The following is a 6,036-nucleotide window of genomic DNA, read 5'->3' on the forward strand; positions in this document are numbered from 1 at the left end:
CATGTTTACATGCTAAGAGAGTCTTGAAAAATTTACAAAAGTCGGTATTGTACCTAGAGGTACAATAAAGTTGATTTAAGCCTCGAACTAGATCAAATAGAGAATTTACAATGAAATTAAGAATTTTAAAGTCCCAGAATGGGTTAATATGGTGATTCGGAGTTCGAGGATCAATTTGGAGTCAAATTGGAATTTTCGCTATCTAGGGGCAAAATGGTCATTTGCCACCTGGGGACAAAATGGAAATTTTTAGAAAAGATTTTTGGCCCCATTTGACTTATTGGAGTAAGATTTGAGGTTTAGAAGTGAAAAATTTTAATTTCGGTATAATTTGGAGTAAAAGGGTAAAATGGTAATTTTGCCATCCGAAATCAAAAATTTAATTTTTGAAAGGATTTTGATCAAATTTAATTATTTGGAGTGTGAAATGAGTATGAGGAGTGCAAATTATGCATTATGGCAAATTTTCAATTTTTGGGGCAAAAATGTAATTTTTGAAAAGTTCGGGGGCAAAAGTGTAATTTTGAAGAATTTGCTCCACCAAAACTTTGGAAAAATCTGGAAATTTCACTTAAGACTTGGATAAGTCAAAGGGAATGCATGGTGGAAAAAGTAGGACAAATGGATGGCTAGAAAAAAAAATGAATTAATAAAATATTTAAAATATGAATAAAATAATATTATTTCATTAAACAATAAAAAAGGCATAAAAAAATCAGCCCACCCATTCTTCTTCTTCAACATTCGGCCAAGCAAGAAACAAGAGAGAGAAAGGAGAAAATAAAACCCTAGCTAAGAAATTTAAAGGGAAAATAGGTGGAAATTCAAAAATCAAGTGAAAAAAGGTAACATTTCTTAAATTTGTCTTGTGCTTTACCTTTCCCATGCATTTTCCATCATTTTTCATGGTTGAATCATGTGATTTGAGGATGATTTGAATTCTGGTCATATGGGTTTAGAGAGAGAAAGTTGTTAGATAAATTTGATTTTGAGCTATGTTAGTGTTTAGTGTTAGTTTAGCATGTTTATGAGTAAAACAACAAGAAAAATATTTATCTTCTCCATGAATTTCCCTAGGCCGAATCTAGCCAATGGTATGTGAGGATGAGGTTGACTTTATTTTAAGAGAATTGGGTGGAAAAATGATGAATTATGAGGTTGGAAATTAAATGGGAATTTTCGGTGCAATAAATTGAAATTTTTACCCACTAGGGGTAAAAGCGTAATTTATAGTCCGGACTGATAAATTGGACCAAATTCACAGTCATTGAGGTATTGTGGATATAATTGGATAATTGAAATTGAAATGGATGGAATTGGAGTCGAATTGGGGATTTTAGGAATTTACACCGTGTATAGGCGAGTTAGGTCGGACACCGCAATTAAGCGATTGTCTAGACATTTCAAATCCTATCTAGTGCATACGCATGGATAAGAGCCTGAAATAATTTATGATAAATTGACACAATTTATTGAATTTTGTGTCATGGATTATGGATAGGTGGTGAGTCAATTGTTTCGGGTAAGAGACTGCACCCGAGGGCGGAAGATAGGAGTATTTCTACTCCTAATACTGTGAGTAAACTTATTATCGTCTTAATTATCTAGAGTAGTTTTATACAATTGTGTGATTTTATAAAAAAATGAGTTTAAATGGTAAATTGCTATGTTTTAAGAGAAATTGTGATTTTATAAAATGATTTTATAAATTTTCTGAAAAATCGAATATTGGTTTTGAAAATAGAGTAATTGGAGACTGCCTGCTTGTGTTGTAAATTTATGGTTTTAAATTGAATGGCTTATGACAATATATGAGCATGAATGGCTAAACTGATTTTGGTGTCAGAATTATTTGTATTGTGTATTCAGCCTTGAGAGGCTAGATTGCGATAAATTGCCATGCCATGCTAGAATGAATTTTATTGAATTGGTGGAGTATATATTAATTATTTACTGCAGAGGGGGTTCCGTGGACCAGCCTATTAGAGGGGCACGGTAAACTCCATTATATTATTACCTCGAACGGAGAGGCGCGTAGGGTATCTCCTGGGGTAAAGCTTAGGGTTCACTTCACGCCAAACCACCACGTGAAGGGGAACTCAGCCAACGCCAAGGAACGGCTGTATTTTTCTCAAACTAAAATATATTTTAAGTGTATACAAAATTTTAACAGCCTTGGCGGACTCGGTTGGATGCCCTGCGCAAGGTATCACCGAGTATGAGTTTTGGCACGAGCCAAAGTTTTAAGAAATTCATAAGCCAAGTTGATTACTCGATTTATATGGATTGATTTTATTTGGTTGAAATGAACTGAAAGGTAATGAAATTACGGTATGATGACTTATTTTAATTGTCTCCATTTACTCGGCTTTAGATACTTTAGATGGTATCTGTTTACTCACTGGGATTATAAAATCTCACCCCTTCTTCCTATACATTTTTCAGGCTCAGGACAGTTTGTAGATAGTCGAGTAGGACGAGAACTAAGCTCGGAACTGCATTATAGAAAGTAAGAGTTCACAGTCTTACATCCTCTTGGTCAATTGGAGCCCACGTGTCATTGCAGATCAAAACTTATATTTTGGTTATTTGTATTTCTATTCATACAATTTTTACTTTACTTTCATGTGCGAAAAATTATTTACGAATATTTCTATAAAAATTTATTTTATGAGAAAATAGAATATTTTATTTATTATTTTTGAATAGTACTAGTTGTCAACAATTTGCTTTCAAATGAACGTTTTAGATACTTAATTGTTTTTAAATCATTAAATATATATTTTCTGCTTACCTACTACTTTTTTAGCAAGTTTTGAGATTTTTGACGAAAAATTACGAAAATACCCCTGTGAGCTAAAAAATAATATTTTATTGTTCTTATTTGAAAATGACTTATGATTTGTTTGAAATACGAGATTTAATAATTGTTGCTCACCGGGGAGATGCGGAAGTTGATGCTAAGCCTTGCGAGGTTTCAATCGGCATTCGGGGTGAAGAATGTCTGTTGAGGCCTCGCGGCGGTTGTCACGGGCCCGATGGGGAGTTCTGGGTCGTGACATTGACATACATAAACACAATTCACTATGCTTATTACACATTTCATAAATCATTTAAAGCATCATTAAAAAAAATTGTGTGATATTGAGCTCATGATTTTTCACAAAGCATGTCTAATCTTGAATGTTTCGAGTTGAAAAGTTTGTAAAAGAAAAAGATTAAATCCTTATCAATTGATTTTCTTGCAAAATCTTTTTATTCTTTTTGATTGAAATTGATTTATTATTTTTGATGATATAGAATGGATGAGAAAAGTTGATTTGATACCTGAATTACATAAATCCCATTTTGCTTGATATTTCTCATGATTTATGAAATAGATTGAAAGAATTTTCTTGAGCATAGTCATGAGTATGATAATTTGACATTGATGATATTTTAAGCAAATGAACAAGGCTTCTTGTAATGCTTGACGCTACAATGATTTCAATGATATGAACCTTGAACAAGTGTGCCTTATGTTAAAAATGCTATTATAACTTGTTCTTGTTGTAAATGAATGCTTGAATGACCTAAAGGGCATTTTTGTCTATATGTTGAAAAAATATTGAAATTGTGAAATTTGATGCTTATTATGCTTAAACGTTGTTTAAAATGCTTGTACATTTTATGAGTCATATTCACACATCATAATGAAAATTGAACATGTTTGAGCATATCAGACACATGATTCTTCAAATGGGCATTTCAACTTTTTAGCACTTATGAACAATAAGCAATAAAAGCCAAAATTTGAGTTCACATATATTTCTTGAAGAATCTTTAATCGTACATGTCCAAATGATGTTCCAAACATGGTTGAAATGAAATTCTAAATTGTTCTCACACAATTCTATACTTTGAGATTATTGTACCTTGGAAAATTACTTGTTTTGCATTTTTTTCTGGTTTTTTTTTATATGCAGGAATCAAGCATAATCAACTCCTAAGCATAGCTAGTCAACTATTGGAGAACAAAATGCAAAAAAAAAAAATGTTGCTGGAATGATAAATAGTCGACCCCCAAGGATATGTAGTTGATTCTTGAGTGCTCTAAAGTCAAAATGGACATGTTTGAGTTCCGAAATGTTTTCTTACTTTCTTGTCAATTGCAATATTTTTTTCCATGAATTTCCTTTTCAAAGATGATTCTTGACTATATAAAACATGCATTATGAATTTTCTCATAATCATTTGATGCAAGTACATGTCTTTGAAATTGCAACATTTGTTGAAATATGGGTAAACTTTCTTGATTGGTTAAATCTATCTATTCCCAAGCATGACACTCATATTGATTCCATAAATCCTAATGTGCTTACATTGAAAAATCATGTCTTGAGAAATGAAATGTTCATGTGCTTATGTTGAAAAATCTTTACAATGAATCATAACATCAATTCGTGAAATATGCTTTATGATTATGCTTAAATGATTGTTTCAAGATTGATTCTTTGATTATACTTATGAAATTGATCATGATGAACTTGTTGAACTTCATGAAAATAAATTTTGGTTCATCTATTATATTGGTCAAGACACATGCTTACATGATTTTTCATCTTGTTTGAGCTTAAGGTTTGAAGTCTAAAACTTGACTTGAGCTATGCATTTGAATATGAATTTAATTGTCATGTAACACCTCATGACCTAAAACGGTGGTTAATACAACTTTAAGAACAAGATTAAGACCAATAGATGTCAATTCAAGAGTTTAAGAGTGGTGTAGGAGGAATGGAATATTTTGGAATAAAATATTCTATATGAATAAAATAATAATATTTTATTAAGGTCATCATTTTGGAGTAACAAAGAGCGATGGAGCTAAACTGAGATAAATTAAAATATTTTGGAACCTCGAAAGCCAAATGGGAAATTTTAGAATTTAATAATATTTTATTAGTAAAATATTATTAAAATAATATTGAGATATTTCTATTGTGAGTGATGGACAAACTCACATAATTTAAGAAATGAACTTAAGTGGGGGAGTTATAACATAATTTTGATGATTTGATGAATAAAATATTATTTAATTGATTCTAGAATATTAGTTTAATGAGTGAAGTTTTAGTGATGTTAGTACTAATAATAGTACATGTGAGTTTGGAAGGAATGGAGACATGGAAAATTAATTGAGATAATGAGGATATGTGGGATAATGAAATGTACATGTGGATTCACTATTACATGCAAATTATTGCGTGCAAAAACGAGAAAGTTAGTGGGGAACATGTGGGACCCTTACTATGTGAAGTAAAAAGAAAAATAAGAATAAATCCTATTGCATGTGATGAGATTGGTGCATTAGGTGGCCAAATGAGGAAAGAAATATGTGGGATGCATGTAACTTGAATGGTTTAATGAATGACAAAATAAAATATAAAGTAAAGGTTGTGCATGAAATTTGATTGGAGGAATAAGGTGGTGCATGGAATAAAGAATGAAGAAAGAAAGAATGAGATAGTGAAGGTGGTGGATGGAGAAGATAAATGAGGATAGGTATTGGGCCCATGAACAAGGGAGAAAATTGGTGCATGAAAATTGAGTGGGTGATAAATTGATCCAATGAGAAGTAAGGAATAAAATAAAGAAGAGAAAGGTGCGGAAAGGCTTGGAGAACATTGGCAAAATCGCACCTTTGAGAGAAAAGAAAGAGAATTAGTTTTGAAAGCAAAAAGAAAGAAGAAAAGAGAAAGAAGGAAAGAAAAATAAGAGAAAAGAAAATATAGAAGGAGGTTCAATTTTGGAGAAGTTGAAGAAAACCTAAAAGGTTTTCTCTCATATGCCATTGTTGAAGCTTGAAGGAGAAATTGGTAGTTCGGCTTAGTGATAACAAGGTAAGGAAGGTAAAAGTTGTCATTTTGTTTGAATGCATGCCTTGTGAACTAATTGTAATGTGAGATTATGCTTGTAGTAGAAAGGATCTTCAAGGATTCAAAGAACCGGGTGCATGTGTCATGCCCCTTTTATGGAAGAGGGCGGGACAGCCCGATG

The 6,036-nt window shown here is 31.9% G+C and overlaps 1 long non-coding RNA gene across 1 annotated transcript; it reads left to right on the forward strand.

Moving 5' to 3' along the window:
- On the forward strand, positions 805-2,474 carry LOC108662854. The gene is made up of 3 exons (XR_001928699.1): positions 805-845; positions 1,502-1,575; positions 2,446-2,474. It is a non-coding gene; the product is annotated as an uncharacterized LOC108662854 (long non-coding RNA).

The sequence above is a fragment of the Theobroma cacao genome, chromosome 7 (assembly GCF_000208745.1).
Source record: "Theobroma cacao cultivar B97-61/B2 chromosome 7, Criollo_cocoa_genome_V2, whole genome shotgun sequence".
NCBI lineage: Eukaryota > Viridiplantae > Streptophyta > Magnoliopsida > Malvales > Malvaceae > Theobroma > Theobroma cacao.